The sequence below is a fragment of the Polypterus senegalus genome, chromosome 8 (genome assembly GCF_016835505.1).
Source record: "Polypterus senegalus isolate Bchr_013 chromosome 8, ASM1683550v1, whole genome shotgun sequence".
Taxonomy (NCBI): Eukaryota; Metazoa; Chordata; class Cladistia; order Polypteriformes; family Polypteridae; genus Polypterus; species Polypterus senegalus.
In genome coordinates, this window is record NC_053161.1 from 135,174,824 (window position 1) to 135,197,556 (window position 22,733).

At 38.8% G+C, this 22,733-nt stretch overlaps 1 long non-coding RNA gene across 1 annotated transcript in view; it reads right to left on the reverse strand.

Annotated features, from left to right (window-relative positions):
• Positions 1 to 22,465, reverse strand: part of LOC120533636 — a 100,494-nt gene extending 78,029 nt beyond the window's left edge. The window contains exon 1 of the long non-coding RNA XR_005634583.1: positions 22,316 to 22,465. This is a non-coding gene — a long non-coding RNA (uncharacterized LOC120533636). The remainder of the gene's footprint in view (positions 1 to 22,315) is intronic.
• Between the last annotated feature and the right edge of the window lie 268 nt (positions 22,466 to 22,733).

Here is a 22,733-nt window from a genome sequence, read left to right on the forward strand (position 1 = left end):
TCCCTGACATCTTACTGTCTACCACACTACTTGGTAGCATATTCTAAGTGTCTATCGTTCTTTGTGTAAAGAAAAATTCCCTAATGTTTGTGCAAAATTTACCCTTAACAAGTTTCCAACTGTGTCCCCGTGTTCTTGATGAACTCATTTTAAAATACAAGTCTCTATCCACTGTACTAATTCCCTTCAGAATTTTAAACACTTCAATCATGTCACCTCTTAATCTTCTTTTGCTTAAACTGTAAAGGCTCAGCTCTTTTAATCTTTCCTCATAATTCAAACCCTGTAGACCTGGAATCAGCCTAGTCGCTCTTCTCTGGACCTTTTCTAGTGCTGCTATGTCCTTTTTGTAGCCTGGAGACCAAAACTGTACACAGTACTGAAGATGAGGCCTCACCAGTGCATTATAAAGGTTGAGCTTAACCTCCTTGGACTTGTACTCCACAGATCGTTCTATATAACCTAACATTCTGTTAGCCTTCTTAATGGCTTCTGAACACTGGTGGGAAGTTGATAGCTTGGTGTCCACTATGACTCCTAAATCCTTCTCATAAGGTGTCCTCTCGATTTTCCAACCGCCCATTGTGTATTCAAACCTAACATTTTTACTTCCTATGTGTAATACGTTACATTTACTGACATTAAATTTCATCTGCTACAAATCTGCCCAAGCCTGTATGCTATCCAAGTCCTTCTGTAATGATATAACGGATTCCAAATTATCTGTTAATCCACCTATCTTGGTATCATCTGCAAACTTAGCCATCTTGTTACTTAAATTCTTATCTAAATCATTTATATATATTAAAAATAGCAGCGGCCCTAGCACTGATCCCTGTGGAACACCACTCTTAACATCGGCCAGTTCTGATGAGGTTCCTCGCACCATCACCCTGTGCTTCCTGTGTTCGAGCCAATTCTGTACCCATCTAAAATCATCACCCTGAACTCCCACTTCATTTAACTTGATGCCCAACCTCTCATGTGGCACCTTATCAAATGCTTTCTGAAAGTCCAGATAAATAATATCAAAAGCTCCACTTTGATCGTATCCTTTTGTTGCCTCCTCATAGAATTCCAGCATGCTAGTAAAACACAACCTCCCTCTTCTGAACCCATGTTGACTGTTCAGAATAACTCCTGTCCTTGCCATGTGTGGCTCAATCTTATCCTTAATATATATTTGCCATTTTCCAGTCCTTTGGAATCTCTCCAGTATTTTTAGTGACTTCCTAAAAATATGTGTCAAGGGTTTATATATGTACTCACTAGCTTCCTTTAGAACACGAGAATAAATATTATCTGGTCCTGGTGACTTGTTTGATCTCAGGTAATTTAATCTGAGCAGCACTTCTCCCTCTACAATTTCCAAATCCCTCAGTACCTCCTTAGTAGTTGTGTTTACCTCTGGCAGGTTATCCACTTGCTCACTTGTAAACACCTCAGAAAAATGTAAGTTTAGGACATCTGCTATTTCACTGTCTGTGTCTTTTAATTCCCCTTTACTATTGCTGATGCACTTGACCTCCTCCTTAACTGTTCTTTTACTGCTAAAATACTGAAAGAATCTATTGGGGTCTTCCTTTGCCTTATCTGCTATATTCCTCATTTAGCCTCCCTGATATCCTTCTTAATGGTTGCCCTCATGTTCTCATACGCGCTACGATTCTCTTTGCAGTCATTAGTCTTATATGCCCTATAAAGCAGTTTTTTCCTTTGCAACTTCTTTTTTAAATCTTTATTAATCCATCGTGGAGTTTTTTTTAGTTTCCTATTAATTCCAAATTTAGGTATGTATCTGTCCCGCATTACGTGTAAAACATTTTTAAACTTGTTCCACTGCTCCTCGACTGTCTCCACATTTAAAAGCTTATCCCAGTCTATCCTATTTAGGCTTTGTCGCATCTGCTCAAAATTAGCCCTACCAAAGTTCAACTTAACAATTTTAGTCTTTGCATCTGTACTCTTACAAAATACTGAGAGCTGTATTACATTATGGTCACTTGACCCTAGTGGTTCAATCACCTCTACACCCTCAATTCTATCCTGATTATTACAGAATACTAAATCCAGACAGGCTTCAACCCGTGTTGGTGCTTTAACATGCTGTGTTAAAAAACAGTCGCTGATTACTTCTAAAAACTCCTGCTCTTGTGCTCCTCCATCTGCAAGGTTATCCCAGTTAATATTTGGATAATTAAAGTCCCCCATGACTATAATATCCCCCTGTAAACTTGCCTTGCTCCTCAGCTTGGAACCTAACTCTTTGAATTTGGATCGCAGATCTGACAGACTACCATTATGTATGTCATTTGTTCCAACATGGACAATGACAACTGGATTCACCCCGCTCTGGCCAAGAGCCTATCCACCCTTCCAGGGAGGTCTCCCACCTGTGCTCCCGGAAGGCAACACACTGTGTGAGACTCTCTTTCTCTGGAGCAAATCTGCGCTTCAATTCCCCCTAATGATCGAGTCCCTAACTATCACTACCTCTCTCTTTTTGGGAACTGGTTTTGAGGTGGTCTGTTGCGGCGCTTCATCCCTGTCTACCACCTCAGAATTATCAGAGACACCGTCCAGCTCCGCAAGGACATGATAACGGTTTGACACTTCTAATTCTGGGGTTGATGCACCCTTTACCTTACGCCTTGTGACCGTGACTCACCTATTCCTACCTGTCTGGTCTGGAATCTCCTCCCACACCACCTTGGGGGTGCACACTATCTCTCTAAAGGACACCTGGGCCAAGTCCGCCAATTCTCTATTACAACACAGGTCAGCCAACTCCTCCTCCAGATCGGCGACCCTGGGCTCCAGGTGCTGGATCAGCTGGAATATCTTGCAGATTTAGCCCTCATAGAGAACTGGCTCTTCCAAACCATCATCTAAAAAGTCCAACATCCAACAGGATTTGCATTGCACTGATCAAATTATTAAAATTTGATTTGGGATTAGAAAACTGATTGGCCTGCCATGTGCAGGCATGGGTGTGCTTGAGTCTACTCTGGAATGGTTCCTGTACAATGCCTAATAATGTCGAGATGTTTAACCTTGCTTTATGCCTGATGTTGTCCAGAGGGCAATAATGAATGGATGGATGGATGAAGTCCACCAGCATGATTAGTTATTTCAATCAGCCCTTTGTGTCTTGTCCATTAGTCCAGGCAATGTGGTGTTGTGGTTAAGACGTTGGGCTTCAAATCCAGAATTTGTGGGTTCAAATCCCACTACTAACACTGTGTGACCATCCAGTTACTTGACCAGCCTGTGCTCCAATTAGAAAACCAAAAGAAATGTAACCAGTTGTATCACAAATTTTATAAGTCATATTGGATAAAGGTGCCAGCCAAATAAGTAAACATAAATACATCAAAGGCCCCCAAGTGGTTAAACCTTTTAGCCATTTCTTTATCTTACAATTAGTTATTGGAGCTGAAGTCTCTCCAGCTTATTGAAAGCATATTAAAAAAAAAACAAAAAAACAAGAAGTGTCTCGTCTCTAGTGCCAAAACAAAGCTCAACATGCAATGTAATACTTAGCATAATAACAATCATTAAAAACAATGATACCTTATTTCATTGGCAGAATTATTATTATTGTTGCTCATTTTCTTATTGTTTTCACTGTAATTAAAGAAGTTGGAGTCACAAAATTGCTCAGAGTTTCTGCTGTAGGGTACTTGTAGGAAAACAGTAATTCCGACTACTTTTGGTAGAGTCAATGAAAAACACTTTGCTTTCACTTGTGTGGCTAAAATGTTTTATGTCATAATAAACTACACAGCTGGGTATGTGGGCAGTGAGACAATATGCAAAACACAGCCGGCACAGTTATGACCTTCAACACACATGAAATTACTTTTTCAGCTGCACACTCTTTATATTTACAAAATGTTAGTGTACCTGGTCATTCTTTGATTCAGGACAAATATGACCATATGTCAAAATAGTATTATTAACCTAGACTCTATCATAGCACCCATGTAATGCTATGGCTGTCTATACTGGGCAAAATCAAAATTAGACTGAAACCAATGGTGGTGTTTGGGGAGACAAAAGATAGGAAGACATAGGCGCTGCTGAACTTGAGTCTTGATGGACATTTTATTTATTTATTACTCTGAAGGCTTTTTGTAATATGAGATCTTATATAACAGACAATAGTAGTATCTGTTTTATGGTTCTCCTCATGCTGTGCCTAGAGCAGCTTTTTTGGTTTTGGGTTCCTCTCCCTGTAGGGTCCGCAAACAAAAATTCCATTGGGACCAACTCCTGGTAGAGATATGACTAGAAAATCCAGGCCTCATGACAGCACCTTGCACTTCTAAGGTAAGTTTAAATCCCCAAACTCCTTGTGTTTCCACAGATTTGTGTCCTGGGGCCTCATGCATAACGGCGTGCATAGAATTCGCACTATAACATGACATAAGCACAAAAGCCGAAATGTGCTTACGCACAGAAAAATCCAAATGCAGGAATCTGTGTGTTCGCAAACTTCCGCGTTCTTCCACGTTCTTCCGCTACATTAATCCCGGTCAGCGTGAAAAGTAACATTCGTGCACGCGCCTACTGTCCTGCCCCAACTCCTCCCAGAATTACGCCTCTTTGAATATGCAAATCAATATAAATAGCCCTTAAGCTTAGAGTTCTGTGAAAAGACAATGGGAAAATCAAGAGATAAAATGGAAGAATTTAAGCGACTACCAAGTGGAGGCAAGGAAAAACGCACCATTTGTTGGTTTAAACAGTGGTATAAACAACAAAAGGAAGTTGAATGAGTGGCATAGCGTGTTGGAGAAACTCAAAAGCTCAAGTTCACAAATTCCCACAGTGCCCGAAATTAAAAAGAAGTTGTCAGATATCATAGTCGTCTGAGTGTCATATGAAAGCTTATTAGGGTACAGAGAAAAAAAAAAGGCACACAGTGGGAAAAAGCACGAAATGTCAACTTTAATCTTGAAATTTCCATTTTAATCACGTACTTTATTTTGTTATTAAAGTAGAACATCATAAACTTCATCTTAAAATTGTTAAATTTACCAGTTTATCAAATCCCATTGTAACTAAAGTAGCACGTTAAATGCTTTGTTTTGTATTTGATCTTCTATGTGCTCTGTGTGTGTGAATCACTACGTGCTTCTTAAACGGGCTTTTTCTTCTTCCGAAGGGACACAGAATCCATTACATTCGTGATATTACAGCTCTTTGAATAATTAAAATACTGAGATGTATACGTGATATCATTTTCATGATGATAGGAGTTAAAGCATGTTATTAAACACGGGAACATGGTGGTGCAGTGATTGGTCATGTCTCACACAAGATGCTTGCTGTGGCATGCGTGACCTTCGATGAAATACTTTATTGTAGCAGTACTGTCTCTTTCAAACGTACTAACCCTCAATTCCTGTCCTTTTCTTTCTCCAAATACCCAATCGCCATACAATCAGCTCTGTAATTAACGTTAAGCCGTATGTAAGCTTAGAATGCCGATTCTTCAAAGCTTTTAAGGAACATTGCAATATCTTCATAGTATGTATTTAATTATTTCATCCATCTATCCTTCCAGTGTCACGTCAGCACCAACAAGAATAGAGCGAGGCAGGAACAATCCGTGAACGGAGCTCCAGTGGCTCAATAGTGCTGCGGCACCGTGTCCTCACATGTTTAATTATTAACAATATAGATTATTTAAATTAAGTTAAAGTTTTATCTGTTCAATATAATAAACATATTTTGCTGCATTTCATCTTAAAAATGATATCGTCATCATATGTAAATACGCGCTTTATAAAGTGGCTCAGGTTGTGCAATATTATAATTGTAGTACAAGTTTACAGTGAGGTAATTGTACTTATAAGTACAAACCGTTCTACAAGGAGCACTTGATGGACTGATTGATTGCATTTAGAGTTGTTGGGATGAAACTGTTTCTGAACCGCGAGGAAAGGCTCTGAAGCATTTGCCGTATGAGAGCAGTTCAATATACAGCGTGGCTGAGGCAACGTGTGCTTGATGCTGTATATCGATAATTCTCTTTCCAATCAGCTGCTGTACTCCTGTGATTCACACTCAGATACTGTAATATAAATACTCTGCGTGGTGCAGTGAGAGTAATATGGAAAAAAATGATTCGATGTGGCAACCCCTAATGGGAGCAACTGAAAGAAGAAGAAGAAGGTGCAGTGAGAGTAACAACGCTAAAGCAGTTATGGTATTTGGAATAGTTTGACCATTCTGTGGACCATTATATTCTTACAGGTTAATTACAATCAGATGCATTAAACTAATAAACAATATGCGGTTAATTTCAGTGTATTTATAAAGCCACGTCAAGGATGTGGATCTAAAAAAGAAAGGGTAACCACACAGGAACAGTAGCACTGCTTTGACGCTGGGTGCCACCAGTCTGCAAAACCAAGTGCAGAACTTGTGTACGACAGGGTTATGACCTACCGTGGAAATGTGCGTGGCTTTACGCCAAGTTTAGGTTTTATACATCGCGATTTGAATGTGGAAACGTTCTTATACAACATTTTTGTGCTTACACACCGTTTATACATGAGGCCCTTGGTCACTGCATTGTAATTAGTCTGTCAGCACACAAACCTGGAATTCTGGAAGAGGGAGGATTTCATATGTTTACACTACAGCTCGTTTTCTTTCTTCTGTTTAACACAAATACAATATTTTAAAGAAGTGTGAGCAGCAAATAAACACATGGAATAAGAACATTTCAGATGAGACCGAAACCACTTTGTTATGTGAGACTAAATCGGATACAGATGTACTGTATGCAACTTGCGTTTGAATGACAGAATTGTATTTGTCTGGAGATTTGCACACCCCAAATAATTTTTCTTTGTTAGGTCTGACAGTAGCAGGTTAGATGACAGTATCAATGAAAAGAAAGGAAGGTTGAAGACTTAATGAGTATTAACAGCCCAAATTCTCTGTATTTTCTAAAGGATATGGTCAAAAGTATATTCTTCTAAGAGTCCTGCAGACAGACAATGGCATAATTCATTGAACATCTCCCTTGACATTCTGACATATTGTTAATCCACTGTTTTGCATCAAAACTCACCATGTCTCACTCCTCCCAGATCAGGCTCCTCTCTCATGTTCACAATTCTTTACATATGGATGCAGTAGTGATTATTCCATCTAAAAGTATCAGATATCATTTTTTGTCTTCTATTTCACTTTTTGCCATTATAAGCCAGTGAATTTACGGATTCCAGGACTGTTGGCATTCATTGTTGTCTATTAGGTCACATCTGTCTGATAAATTTGTTTTAATTAATTTTGCACATGCAAGGCACATTCTGGTCAGATATCTGTACACACTCAAATTGATTTGAACCTCTTGCAAAATTAATTTGAACAGTCAAATATAAAAAGGATATGAGCCAAAAATCACATCTGAGTTACTTTTAGCTTCAGTGTGAACATCGATTAAGGTAGCTCACCCTTTAGTCTCTGTAGCTGAAGACACCTGCATTATTTATTACCTGGAAGAAAACCTGCAGAAAACATTAGCAAAAGAACCCATAAGTAGAATGCAGCAACCTTTAAGCTACATCTTAAACTGTTACCATAGACGTTATAGAGGGGATCCAAATGCTTTAATGGAACACAGTGTCCTGCCAAGGACTGGTGGATCATGCAGAATTAGTTCTTTAGGTGCACCTACAGCTTCTAGTATAGCCTCTGGCTTCCCATAATGCTGAACTACATTGCAATCCTAGCATATTCACATTTTGTCTGTGTGCACTTTCTTCATCTTCTTTTATTCTTTTGTTAGAAAAGGTGCTATATACACAGACTGGACCCGGAGGCATGTATAAAAACAAAGTAACTTTTATTTTTCTTCAGCTGGAGGGCATGTCTTCCCCGTAATCCCTCCAGCCACAACACAGTCCCAAGTACAGTAAGCACCACACTAACACTCCTTTTCTCTCTTCTACCACCACTCCTCCACAAGCTTTGTCCTCCTCCTCCCAACTCTGGCTGCTGAGTGGTGGTCGTTGGCTCCCTTTTATTGGGTACCCGGAAATGCTCCAGTTCTTTGATTGCCGACATCTGGCTGCACTTCCGGGGTAAGGCGAAACCAGTGTCCAAAAGGGGCCACAGAGCTGCACAGAACTCCAACCCTCATGAAGCCCTGGGGGAGTCCGAGGCACCACTGCAACCCAGGGAGGCTGCCAACTAGTGTCCAGAGGGTGATACTGGGCTTCCCACCCTTGTCCCCCTAGCAGATGTGGTGAGGGGGCGTCCTGGCCAGGCATGGGCCCCGGGCATCTGTCACACTCTAAAAAATAAATATTGACTCTTAATGTGCCCATTTTAAATGAATGTGGGAGTGTGTGTGTGTAAGTGTGCCCTACAATGACACCCTTTCTTGCACCCAATGCTTCCTTTGTAGTTCGGACCTCCCAATATATCCATACGAGCCTTCACAAGAAGGTTTGCTGTGTCTCCCAGCACAGTCTCAAAAGCAGGGTGGAGATACCAAGAGATGAGCCATCCTGGAGGAACTGGACTGCCCACGTAGCCTGAATGAGCTGCAGGTACTGTCTCATGCTACCAGTCGTGACAAGGACACTAGCAAAATGCAAAACTAGAGAAATTCAGTCAGGAGGGACAATGAGAGATCAATAGTTTGTGGGCACCAACTGCCAAACCACTCCCATTTTGGGGGGTTGCCTCTCCAGTGTACCTGTTGTCCCTTTTATCTGCACTAAAGTAGGTAAAGTTGATTCACAATCCCTTATACTGGACAGATTGATATCCCAACCCACTTGGTGTTAGACTGTGACGATTAAGGGTTCCCTTAATTTTTTTTGAGAAGTAATACAGATAGATAGATAGATAGATAGATAGATAGATAGATAGATAGATAGATAGATAGATAGATAATCTTTTTCTAAAGATTAAAGGCTAGCAGTAAACAAGTTCTGCATCTAAAGTATTATATTGTGGATGAAAAGCACCAAACAGTACCATGGATTGATAATTTAAGCAGAAACAGGGTGAGGGAAAGCGAATCAAATCAACATATTTGTGCAGCAAAAAAACCCAAACAAAGGCAAAGCCAGCATTTCGTACCCAAACACACTCCCACATGAATGGAAATAACAAGCTTGTGAAATAAATTTGACCACTGGGGTACAATAGGACTCTGATAAATTCTCTGCCCAGTGTTTATCTTTGACATATTTTCCATTTCCCTGATGTGAAAAGCTCTGCCTCTCCTTGACACTTCATCTGTCAACATGTTAGAAAATTACTGATAGGAAAATTACTTTAAGCAAGAGCATTCCCCATTAATGAATGATATGCAATGCTCTTTATGTTTTTCAATCTTTTTTTTTTTCCTGTGCAAATGACTGAAATGAATACTTCAATGTAAAAAGCAGCGTCTGCGGCAATTTAAAGACTCTGCAATAAAGATCTCAGACAAGGCCTAATAACATAATGGCACAAACTTTAAATTTACATACTCTTAAAAAAATTACAGGTTCTAACATATCATGGCATTCTCTGACTGGCTTTATTCAATTCATGGTAGTACCTTTCCTGGCAGCTTTGGGTATGCATCCCTACATCTGTGCTCCTCATGAGAGCTATAATATCAGAAGGAAAGCTTTAAATGAATTGCTTTAATTAAATAATGAAAGAAACCTCAAATGAATATTTGTTTTGATGGTTTCCTTTAATACTCCTAAAACAATATGATCTAAAACAAATGCCTTCTGATGCAGCAGCATTCTATAGCAGTGTAAAGGTTTTAGTTCAAATTCATTAATGTCTCATCCCCTTTCATGGAAAACTGGGACATAACTGAAGGACCAAATGATGGAAACTGCTTTTGATCTAACTTTGATACACGGCAGGGACAGGAAGCTTAACCACAATAGACGCAGCCTGCTTTTTCCACAATGTCATAATGAGCCTCCCCTTTTGGGGACCTGGTGCAGTGCTGGCTTTGTTCTTGCTCTCAATGTGTTAGTAATGGCCTTTGTTCTGAATGGCATAGCCATTATCAAGTGTCACTCAGAGATCTAAGCCTGCAAAGTCCTGAAGCAGTGAACACCATGAGTCATGTTAGATGATATGTCAGGGAAGAGTGCAAGCGGTTGGTTAAAAGAGCATGATGTCAGTTGGAGGTAGCTGTAAGCTCACATTTTCATCCTGTCAGGGCTTTTTAATGGAAACCAGGTTACTCAATCATTCATTCATTTGTGTAAACCCACTACTTCCAGTAAAAAAAAGTACTGGGAAACTATAGCCAATGTCAGAAATGTGCTTGAGACAACAATCCTTCTTTAATAGGGTGCTAGTTTGTCCCAGGGCCCATGCCACACTCTCACTCATACAGAGTCAATCTGGAACAGCCAACCAACCAAACGTGCATGTTTTTGGATGTGCAAAGACACCAATTCACCTTAAGGAAGCTCACATAGGCATGGGGAGAACAGATATGGCCTGAAATTTATAAACTTGTGGTAGTGGAACTGGCTGAATGGTAGACTTTGCTGCTTGTTATTCCAAGGTCCTAGCTTTACATCCCACCTATGATATCTGAGTGGGAGCAACACCCTGCGTAGAATATCCATGATAAGATTCAAACCCAGGATTCTAGTGCTATCAGGCTGCAATACCAGAAAAATGTTAAAAGCAAATGAGTTCAAAAGGGTACTCTAGAAATTACAGAGGAGAAACTTAAAGAAGATACATGGAAAAAAATAGTGAATGATATTTATTTATCTTCTGATACAGTTATATATCTGTTTAAGGCAATTCTTGTTTGGGTGAGCTAATTGATCACATACACAGAACCACACAAGCATTTGCCACTTTAAATGTGGGAGGACATGAGAAGAACATGTAATCTTCACATAGACAATGACCAGAACATAATTCAGAACCATTCTTCTTTAGCTTGTGGGAAAGCAGTACTGGATTTTGTGCCACAGCGCTTTCAGTCTTTAAGTAAAGTTTAATTTCAATTTGTTTAACTTATCTACAAGTTTAGCACAGCATGAATTGACATGTCAATGAACAATGTTAGTTATATAGAGAACAGAATTTGGGTCACTATTTAGAAAAAGAAGGGGGTGCTACTTGTGAAGATCTGGGTTAGGCAAGGCTCAAGAGTGAAGAGTAGTTTTACTTAATGTGTTGGCGTTCCCCAAGTCCCTAGAGGGCAATGTAGGGTGGTCTCACAAGGGAACCAGAAAGAACAGCCAGGTTAGGTCCCCCAAGTACAATTCTATGTTGAGGATGCTATATAAGTTAGTACCTGGTGCTTCTAGGGAAAGTTCAACCCGTTCAGCAAGAGATGGCCTCCAGAGAACTTAAAATAAATGATTATAGGTTATCTGGAAGTGATTGTCGGTCTGGCCTTAAAAAGGCACTTCTGACCAGAAGTCCAGTGAACTAAGGAGAGTCAGGCAAAGGTTTATCTTCAACTGGTGGTGGAAAAGAGGCCAGAAAGGTAGTAGAGATAAGAAGGGAGTGTACTTTAGTGTGTTTAAGGTGAGCACCCTTTTCGAACAATATAGATAGAGAACCTTTTCAAAAGGGGAAAGATGGCCCTAGTTTCACTGTTTTCCTAATTTATTTTAGAACATTCTACCCTCTTCTTGTATTTATTGTTCATTTAGTAAAACACCTTTGTTTAATTCACTTCAGTTGTTCTTGGAGTCATTCTATTTTCAGAGAAATTGTAATCTAAGAATCCGTTGAACAAACATTGATATCGTTTAATCTGTTTTTCAACTCATTGCAATGTTTAACATCTTATCTGTGCCATCTTGTGGTTTGATTTATTTAGATGTGTCACCATTTCATGGACATTTTACACGGTCAGTTGTTCTGTTTCCTATGCTTCATCTCCAGGCACAAAACCACAGTCTTCACCAGATGTGATGTCAGCAATTTAATAGATTTTTTTTTATCAATTTTGGATAAAGTAAAAGAAGATCTGAAGGAAAAGGGCTTGACTGGCAAGAAGGTGCAGAACCGAGCTGTTTGGAGAAGGTGGATCAAGTCTATCGACTCCACATAGAAATGGGAAAAGATGAAGACAAAGAAATAGAAGAATTATAAATAATACACATCTCTTTTACTGGTTTAGTTACTTTTCCAGGATTTTTAAAAGCAAACTTGTACCAGTAAAACTTGACATTTTTATTTAGCTACAGGTGAATTTTGAACACCATTCACACTTAATTTGGAGAACATGTAAGTGCAAACAAAAATGTAGCACATAACAAGGACAACATTTGCTGCACAAAATATTAAGTAATCAAGTTAATGTTGTGCTTGACATCAGATACATTTGATAAGTCCAGTGATGCAGCAAGTGATGCAGTGCCTGCTGGATTATCTTTCTTTTTCTGGGCAGACCACAGCTGATTCACTGCCAACTGGTCAATTGTCAGCATTAAGCCAATAAATGTTGCATATGGGACATGGCCCGGCAATATGTTTACTGAAAGAGCCACAATAAGGACAATTAAAACTGTTCTAATCTATATAGTGTATATTATATGCTACAGTAAAAAGAAACGCGAGCAGCTGGCTCTAAAGCACAATTATGATTTCCGAATCTTATTTCTGTTTGGTTTACTTTACTGTTACAGATTTTAACAGGGCCATGCCACAATATACCCTAATAGTATTCTGTTTAAGTTTATGTTAAGTTATGTTTAAAGACATATCTTACATACTGTCTGGCTATCTGCCCCTTTCTTCTTTTTTCTCTTTGTATCTACTGTAATGTGTTATTCCATTCTCTGACTATAATTGCTTTTTTAAACTTTTTGCATTTTCTCCCATCTTGTATAAAATTATATTCCCTCAAGGCACTTGGAGCTAATGTTGTTAAACTCACCAATGAGTTAGACCAAATGGGATGGTACTAAAGGTAAGCAAATTATTCTTTTGGTTTTCCCATTCCCGTACCATTCTCAGTTACATTTTCCAGTATTATTACAGAGCTGCATTTCTTTATCTCCAGATAATCAGATTCTTGTATTTTATTTCTGCAAAAAAACTGAAATCATTAGAATATAATGATCCACATTAACAATCTCATGTAATTCTTAAACCACTTCAGTTAGATCTTTTCAATCCAAAGCAGCACAGACTATAATTCAAGAGTTTTTCCTCAGCTGTAAAGCACCTTAACCAACCAAGAAGAACTTCATTTAGTTGACTTGAAACCACAAATTCATTGGGTTTTTTTTCCACTACCCAGAATTAGAAATGATAATGGGGATTATTAAGATCTCATAATGATCACCATCGGCCGAGTCAAAGAAGTGTGATCAGGAGATGGAATTACACAAAAGGAACAGGCAATATCACTGTCAAAGGACAATGTAATTCAGCCTCAGCTATATTTTAGGGTGAAAAGAATTATATTCAATGTCTTTTGGACAAGATTGCTACTTGCAACAAATGGGGACTGCAATAGGCTGTCGGTTTACACCTCACTATGCAAACCTATTTATGGCAAAATTGGAGGAAGATTTCAAGTCAATGTGCATCTTAAAACCAATGTTATATCTCCGTTACATAGATGACATCTTCATAATCTGGACTGCCAGTGAGACGGACCTTCTCCATTTCCATAATGAATATAATTATTTTCACCCCAACATAAAGCTGAAGCTTAATTACTTAAAAATAGAAGTCAGCTTCCTTGACACCACTGAAAGACAACACCCTTGTAACTTCTGTTTTTCACAAACCAACAGACAGACGCATCTACCTAAGAAATAATAGCTTCCACCCCAAGCATATAAGGCGCTCCATTATTTTCAGCCAAGCAATACGGTACGATCGTATTTGCTCAGACCCGACAGACCGGGATAAACAACTGCAGGAGCTCAGACAAGATTTCATCAGACAAGGTTATACCCCCAAAACAACAGACACTCAAATAAGAAGAGCTACTGCCATACCCAGAGACAACCTTCTGGAATATAAAAACAAAGACAACAAGAAATGCATCCCCCTTGTTGTCATCTACAACCCACATCTTGAAACACTTCAAAAAATTATAAAAGAACTTCAGCCAATACTAAACAATGACCAAACACTGAAAAATGTATTTTCTGAACCTCCCCTCCTGGCATACAGACAACCACAAAACCTTCAGCAACTAATTGTCCGAAGCTCCCTAAGTGAATCAACAGAAAATGGCACATCTCCTTGCCTACAGAAAAGATGTAAAACGTGTGCCCACATATATAATACAGACCGTATAGTTATACCACACTGCCGACTTGAACATCACGTAAAGGGATCATTCTCCTGCAGATCATCTAATGTGGTCTACCTAATTCTCTGCATGAAATGTCCTGACACTGCACTCTATGTGGGAGAAACTGGACAAACACTCCGCCAGAGAATGAATTTGCACAGATTCCACATTAAACATGGCAACACAGAAGTTCCTGTAGCGGCCCACTTCAACAGCCATGGAAACTGTAAGAGGGACTTTAAAGTCACAGTGCTTATGGGCAACTTCAAAACACAGCAAGAGAGAAAAGAATGGGAAGTGAAACTGATGTTAAAATTTAATACATTACAACACGGCTTGAATAAAGTCAAGAGTTTTATGGCCAGGTATGAGGACTGTTTGCCTCTCTCAGACTGACACAGATAACCTGTCTACAGATCCACATTGTTTTGAAAAACTCATTACAAACTTCAAAAGACTTTGTTGGACAGTTATCTTATCCAAAGATCTTGACCATACATTGTTCTTCTCTCTCTTGTTAAATTAATCTTAGCCTGGATGAATCTATTAATTTTTTACATTTAAGATTTCTCATTTAAAGATTTACCAATGTTGTTTCTTGTCCTAGTGCGTGGATATAAACACAGGGAACTCCAGTTTCTGTATTACATCTTGCCTGAAGAAGGGGCCTGAGTTGCCTCGAAAGCTTGCATATTGTAATCTTTTTAGTTAGCCAATAACAGGTGTCATTTTGCTTGGCTTTTCTCTACATTTATAATGGCTAACACGGTACAAAACCCTAGAACTATAAACTGTGAATAGAAATGGGAACACATTTGACTGGCAGTAGAAAGCAAACCAGTAACTAAAGATGTCACGCTGCATCATTACCAGAGATATTTCCATTGTTAGTGATACAAATCTTTGCATAAACATGGAGTCTAATTTACAAGAGACAAGAACACTATGTAGGCAAAATCTCTTGTCATGCATAAACAGCAGACAGCTCCACCCTAAACAAAGCCCTACAGTGTGCTCTTACCAAGGTATGAATTTATTTCAAAGCAGAACGTTGGAAACCAGAGGAGTGTTGTTTTTTTGACACCCTTCTTTCTTTCAATTGCAGGTAAAAGGAAGCACTTCCAACCAGTGGGGAGGAAAGAAAGATAAGGATTTGGAAGGAACAATGTACTATGGAACTTGGTAAGGCAGCAAAACCAAACAAGAAGACGCTAATGATAAAGACCAGTACAGAAGACACAGTTATATAGTAGACTTCCTTCTTTTATTAGTTGAGTTTTCCATGTGGTTATCACTGCCTTGTGTGTTTCATCTAAGTGAAGAACTACTTTTGGTAAAAAAAATTCTTCCTGACATTTTTTGGCTGAGGAATGAGGCCAGGAGGTACACATACTGTAACAGTCCCTTTGTGTCACAGATTAAACTCCTGGTCAAGCCTTTGTCTCTATAGAGAGTACACATTCTTTCCTATCATTACATGCATTTTCTTTTTGTTCTCCACTTTCCTCAATATATCCCAAAAATGCACAAGTTAGAGAAACTGGAAAATCTAAATTGTCCCAGTATGAGGGAGTGTGTGTGTGAATATGGACATAGACCCAGTTAACATGTCCCATCCTAGGTTGGTTCCTGCATGGTGCACACTGCTGTTGTAGAAGGCTTCAGGTTCCCACAAACCATAATCTGACAAAAGAAGGTTCAGAAAATGAATAATGCATGTACTGTATGTACACATGTTCTCCATTATGCTCCTAGATAATATAATGTGTGCTCAGCTCACTCTGAATCCCCCTTTATCCAGTTCAGGGTCCTAGTGTGCAGAGCCTATCCTGGCAGCAAAGGGCACAAGATAGGAAATAACATTGGACTGGGTGTATGCTACTAATATGAAGGGACCTGATCTGCAAAGGCCGCTCTGATACCATCACGTGTTCAAACATTGTTGCACAGACTTCAACAGGCCCACAAAAACACACATCAAATGATTGCCTTACTACTGTCGCCCAGCTTTTTTGACAGATCAATGGACTCGAGTCATTTTTGACCTATTCTGATCAACCCAGTATGATTAAATTGGTTTTGAAAATGGATATGGAGACGGATGGCTTGCATCACCAGTCTAACAGAAATTAGACAAAAATGATCAAATGAATAAAAGAAATAAATAAAATGAATAAAGAAGTGGACAAAACACTAATCCTTGTAACAGGAGAACTTTGGTTTTGCTACAGTCATAGAAAAGATAATATGCTTTTGTATAATAGATTAATAGCTTAAAAGAATTTTTGTCATGTACTTGTTTTTCCTAATCCATTCTGATAGATACATTGCTTGCTTCAAAAGGATAGCATAAAAAATATAACATACAGTACCTGAACCGCATAGTCTTAAATAATAAATCACCGTTTCCATGTCGTTTCAAACCTTTTGCTTGGCATAATGTAATTTGTAACCAGCTCCTTGGCAGCAGAGGCAGCTTACCAATGAATGCGTCAGATTCCTCTTTTATTTCACACGCATCAGACATTCATAACAAAAACACACAAATCAAGCCTATTCTTGTAGTATATTTAACTTGCTATGTGGCTCCTAAAAGCACCTAGTCTGGATAATATGTCCTGAGGTGACTTAGTAAATAATCTTTTCTAATAGTTGAATTTGTATTTGTCAGTGTTTAGGGGTCTGCAGTCACCTTGAATCTTTGTCCCTCCTGTGTACACTTCTGCTCTTCTTTGTGGAGGCCACATCTCTCGTCATTCTTCCCACTGCCTTGACATGACAGTTTAAAAATATTACAATTAGTGTTTTAATTGCTGATAGATTCTGTAAAAATTGTCCAGCAGTGAGGCAGAGGGCCACCACACAGCAAGCTTATGGGACTACTGTCACTTTATTATAATTTAAACATGTGGTGATGAAAAGAAGAAACATGAATATTAAATAGATTCATATAATGATGTTTCTGAAATTGGGTTCCTTTGAAATTCATAAATATAGAGATAGATAACATAATAAAATTCCTATATACTGCCTGCTTGAAAGTGCCAAATGCTAACATTAAACTTCAATAGCGCCATTCGTTATAAAATAGCACTAAAAACTCTATTATTAAGATTTGAATATGATGAACAATTTATCAACCCGAGTATATGATATTTCTATGCATACAAGCAGAACTAAAATGCAGGTATGAAAAAGCCAAACTAAAAAATGTTTTTTGTTTTTTTTAAATGTTCCAAGGTATTAGCCTGTTGTATTTATATCGGTAAAAGTATTCCAGATTTTTGGTGCATAACAGCAAATGTCTGCCACATCACTTCTGTTATGCTTAAGTCTTAATAATATGCAGACCACTAACTATTGGAAGTTCTAAGATCACAAATAAAAATGTAATGGGACAGGCACTCCAAAATGTAGGAGGGAGCAAAATTATTTAGAGCATTATATATGATTAATGGTTCTTTAAAATCAATTCTAAAGGACAAATATAACCAGTGTAATGATGCTAAAACTGGTGAGGTGTGTTCACATTTTCTTTTGCTCTTTAAGATTCTTATTGCTGCTGCTGATATTCACCAAAGCATGTTGGCTTGTGCAGATTAGTGAGCTGTTTGGGTAGCCATCTTTGTGTAAAATGTAAGGTACCCAAAGTCATCATGCATTATGGCATGTGCAGATCCAAATGTGCAGTAAGAGTGGACTTCTCTGAGGAAGGCATTCGTCAGGTTGATGTGGGTTTGTGTGCACAATATTGGTGGTTGATCAGCTCAAGCTTTGTTCTTTTAGTTTTAAACCTTTCTACCCCTTCATAAACTTCTCAATGAGACATGCCTGTTCTCCCTCCTATACTTGAAAGAATTTCAACAGGTTTCACTCCCCCTGCCCCAAAGAAATCTCACTACGCCATGTTGTTCAACACTGATGCAATCTGCACTTGAGTGTCCATGTTCATTTGACGTTGGCTTCAACTAGACTAACAGCCGAGCGACCCACTGTGTGTGCTGACACTATTCATAAGCCTTTGTGAATGTGTTGTATCTGGTCAGCTTCTATCTGACTGCGTAATTTTCAAATTGCCTTAACTTTTAGGTTTACTCTCATACTTTATAGATTTACCAGATTTATTAACCTCTACTTTTCTCAATTTTCTGTTCTTCTTTTCTGCAGCAGGTCTTGCACAACTGCCATCTTGTCGAAGTACTCTGTGGCCATTTGTGATGTTGAAAGCAGTGCAGACAGTCCAACTCTATTGAGACAATGTGTCTACTCTTAAGGACACTGTTAAACAATAATGAACTTCTTTAGCACATGTATGCTTAGTGGAAAGTCTGGGTTTGGTATTCATTTGATTTTGAAACCCCTGCTGGTTTATTTTTTCCAGCATCTCGCCAGCAGGAGGATTTGTTTTCCTCTCCTCCCTGGTCATCTCACCAAAGCATTGCCCTCGTCATTGTAGTCATTAGAGGCTTAAAAACTGAGTTTAGGAATTTCTTAAACTTCTATTGCTTACTTGTTTATTGGTATTATGAAATTCTATATTTAATCATTCCTTATTAATTTCCACCCATCCATCCATTCATTTTCTGTAATGTATCTGGGTCCGGATCGCAGTGCATGCAGTCTAAATAATGATGACAAGATATCCCTTTCCTGCCACCTCCTCCAACTCCTCTGGGGTGATATTGATATGTATCGAGTCAGTCTGTCTGGAGGTTTCCTCGTAGGTGGACATGACCATAATACCACCCCAGGGTGATGTCCGAAAGGCATCCTAATCAGATGCCCGAACCACCTCAACTGGTTCCATTCAACAGCTCAATTTTGAGCTCTTCTCAAATGTCTCCACTTCTTACATTCTCTCTAAGGCTTAGACCAAACACTCTGTGAAGGAAACCCATTTCTGCTGCTTGTATCCATGTTCTAATTCTTTCAGTCACTACCCAAAGCTCATGACCATAGGTGAGGATAGGAATGTAGATCTACCAGTAAATCGAGAGCCTCACCTTTCAGCTCAGCTCTCCCTTCACCACGACTGATTGGTACAAATCCACATTACTGCAGATACGGCTCCAATCCACCTGTCGGTCTTCTACTCTCCTCGCCCCTCACTCATGAACAAGATCTCGATATACTTGAGACAGAACCCTATCCCCAAACTGGAGTTGACACCCTAGCCATTTTCAGCTGTGAACCACGACCTCGCAATTGGAGGTGCTGATCCTTATCCTAGCTGCTTCACACTCAGCTGCTAACCACGCCCAGTACATGTGCAGGTTACGGCCCAAATAAACCATATTTTATTTTTTATTTTGTATTTCATTGCATGTCATTTTATTTATTCATTTGTTCTTTGTAATTTAGTTGTTTGCACTTTGAGCTACATATTTTGTATGAGATGTGCTATAGAAGTAAATGTTGTTTTTCTTATTCCATTCCTCTCCAGATTCACCAGGAAAGTCCCTAATTTCCCACCGCTCAGCCTAAAGACCCACTTCAGAGTGCTGCTGGAGGAGAATGGAGACCAAGTACATAACAGCTTGTCAGACTGCCAGAGACACTCAGCAACGCTGTCATGACACCAGACCCCATAACAGCACCATAGTTCTGTAAACACTCTACCAAAATGTAAGTAAGATCTTCCAAAACATAATTGTATATTTAAAGCTATAAATACATTTTTATTTTTTAATTCTGCTTTGGCAATCCCAATGTGAATTTGTCACACCAGTAAAACTCATCTGAGTTGAATTGAAAGGACGGGACTGCCAGCTGCCAGGAGCTGTGACACTGCGGCACTAATCACTGTGCCACCCAGTGATAAGCTTGATAACAATTAATTTAGACCAACTGGGCATGAAGGTGGACTTCAAATTCTTTTTTGTAACATTTAGGGATTTATCATGTGAATAACAGCATAGTCATTGCAAAACTATTTAAGAAGATGGTACTGTCTTGTTGAAATGAATTATCCTAAATTACTTGAGGTTGCTATTGGGCAGAAATCCAACTGCACTGTCAGATTTGCATTGCTACATATTTGCTGTTAAAGTACATGCCATTAAATGACACATCCTCTGCTTAAAACCTGAAGTGTTTTTCTGCCTTTGATGAAGTCATCCAGGCTGTGCTTTATAAATGTTTTGAAAGTTAACTTGACTAATAATCAATCTAAGTATAGTAAAATTAATACATTAGCCTGGTCTTCAAAATGTGAACTGCTTATTTTCAAATGGAAGCTATTCTTAGCTATTTGAGATTTTGTGATGGAAACATTTATGATTTTTCTGGATTGCACACGATGTAATACAACTGTACTTTATCTGTTCATCAGATGGCCACAGCTACCTCAATGGACTACTGTCATGGTGGAGGTGCAACGATTCTCTTGCCCACACCTTATCATCCAGTAATGAAGGGTAAGCCCAGCAGCTTTAAAACGAAAATGTCTGACACTTGCTGTGGTATTCTTAACATCTAGTTCACTGTTGATGATGGGCACATTGATAGCTCTAATACAGAGAGCTTTATGTAAAAATGCAACATTTGTTTTAATACTGTATACTGGTCCAGCATAGTATCATAGTATAATAAATGCTGCTCCATTCCATTAGCCTATGTCATGATTGTGACTACAAACATTTGTAATGAAGTCCCTGGGAGCAGATTTTCACCCAGTCCAAGAGAAAGAGGCTAAAAGACAATGACATTATCATCCCACAATAGCAGACATGCCAATCTCAAATCAATAGCTACATGCTGTGCAAATCTCAGGTTCAAGGTAAACCTTAACCTTGACTAGTCATCCTGGCACAGTATGGTAGCAATTTTAGATTATAAATAAATTTTAAACCAAGAATAAAGGCTCATCCCAAATGACACATCATACTTTCATAACAACATCACTGCTTTCTTTGTAACTGGCACTTTAATCACTGCACCATTGCACTGTCCAACGCATTCTCCACTTCCACATTCTGTTCTTCCATTATTGATATGCCCATGTTGATTCACAAAGTCACTAGCTTTGAGGAGCATTACAAACCAACACAATGTTACTTCTTGTTAAGCCTCTTAAGTTATCTCTGTGGTCAGGGGTGGTTCTTTGTGGGCCTGTTAATGTCTCTGCTCTCTGGAACTGTCTTTACTTTTTAAATTCTGTACTTTACACTACCTACCTTCATGCCTGTGGTTGAGAAATTCCTTCCACATTAACAATCATGCTGCCAATGGTGAATCTCCTTCATTGCCTTGCAGGCCATCAGGCTTGGTAGCCAGCACTGTAAAGGTAGATGTGGGTGTTGTAAGGGTGCCATTTCAGGGTGCACATTTGCCTTTGCAAGGACAGTGGTCTGTTTCATTTGGGAATGAACTATTCAAGAGAAATGCTGATTCACTCTGCCCTTTGCTAACATTTCCACACATACCCCTAATCTTTGCCCCCAAGAGAAATACATAAATATTACAAAACATGCAGTGCCTTAGGGTACTAGGAAACCTGACCACCCAATCAAGTTTTCTTCTGACATGTTAAGCTACACATTTAGCGAGCAAGAACTCATATTTTTCTTCTTTTCCTTGTCCTTAACCAACCCCTGCCTGACATTAATGATTTTTAGCACGCCTTAACCATCAAGATGGAACAGAAAGAGACAAAATCATTCCTTCAATGTGTAAAAATGTGGATGTAGCTCAGGAAATATGTTTCTTGAGGTTTCTTATTGGCTTGCTTGCGCCAACAATTTGATTGCATGATGCTGGTCTACCAGAACTGGTAAAGATTTTTTTTTTTCTAATATCCAATTTTCCTAATAGAAAACAAAAAGCATGGAGGTCTTATATGCAAGGGTCCAAATAAAGAAATATTTAATCCAAACATACATTCTTGATCAAAAAATTAAAAACGGAAAAACAAAAGCAAGCAATAAAATAGAGACAAAAATCTAAAGCTCACCTGGCACATAAACACAGTTAAGCACTATACACGAGCAGCTTGATGCACAATACCAGAGTGACCAATGAAAGGTGAGTTACCTCTTTTGTCGTCTGTGCCCCTCTTTCACATGACCACATCCAACTGGCTCCTGCCTTGCACCATTAGTTACCAGGGAAGGCTGCACTGTCCATAACATTAAACAGATTTGAAAATCTATGCATTGCATATTGCATAATATGATCTATATAAAATTATTAAGACTGCATAATCGTTGCTAAGTTTTTGCAGACTATTTTTATGGATAGTACATGAATGTATTTAGAAAAAAGAACTACAGCACTGGAACTCATGTCTAAAAATAGAGTAATAGCTTGGTTGTCATTGGAAACAATGTGCAATCTGGCAGGTGCTTTTGAAATTCATTCACTAATTGTTTCAACTCTGAGGATAAAATAGAAAAAAGTAAAAAATGTTGTTTATGGAGTCACGTGACCAGTCACTGTCATGCCCTGACTT